The following is a 1,014-nucleotide window of genomic DNA, read 5'->3' on the forward strand; positions in this document are numbered from 1 at the left end:
GGCACTTGATTCTGCATGGAAATTCAAGTAAATATTCAACACTGGGAGAACAGCACAGCTCAAATCTAGTTCCTAAGGCTGAACTCAATCTCTTCTATGCTGTCTGACCTGTTAAATGCACATACAAAGTCAGAGGACTAAATGTAAACAAGCAAGTTGCATCTCTTTTTATTTATTTGAATATAGGAGAATGTTATCTAATTTAGAGTTATTAACCTGTCAAGCACAGTTTTTATTAAAGAGAGCATTATTTGTATCAACAACTTTATGGATTAATAGTCATTTATGGAGAAATGAACATAGTAAAACACAGAGAGTGAAACAGTATGGAAATTCAAGAAATACATTGAAAAAATGTAAGAAAACGTTATGCTAATGTACCCTATATCTTTTAGAAATTAGGAATTTTTTTTGAGGCAGGGTCTCCCTACAGCCCCAGCTAACCTGGAATTTTCTATATAGACCAAGTTGTCCTAAACCTCAAAAAGATTCATCTACCTCTGGCTCTTGAATGCTCTACATTTACTCAGAAATTAGGAATTAGGCAGCTTAATATTGTGGGTAAAATATAGATGGTCTGGCTGAAAGTGGTTCTTAGAGGGAAGTTTATAGTTCTAAGTGCCTACATCAAATAATCGGAAAGAACACAAATAAATGACTTAACACTGCCTCAAAACATATTTGGAAAGCAACAGCAAACAAAACCCAAACCCTGCAGACAAGAAGAAATAACAAAAATCAGGGCAGAAATCAATGAAATTAAAACAAAGAAAACAATACAAAGAATCAACATTCCATGTGCTGGTTCTTTGAAAAGATAAACATGATGGACAGACCTCTAGCCCAACTAACCAAAAAAGAAAGAGCACCTCCAAATCAATAAAATCAGAGATGAAAGGGGAAACATTACAACAGACACCAGAAAGATACAGAACATTGTAAGGGAATACTTTAAAAACCTATATGCTACTAAATTTGAAAACCTAAAAGAAATGGACGGATATCTAAAGGCAT

Source organism: Nannospalax galili, unplaced genomic scaffold, assembly GCF_000622305.1.
Source record: "Nannospalax galili isolate Female #2095 unplaced genomic scaffold, S.galili_v1.0 scaffold266, whole genome shotgun sequence".
Lineage (NCBI taxonomy): Eukaryota > Metazoa > Chordata > Mammalia > Rodentia > Spalacidae > Nannospalax > Nannospalax galili.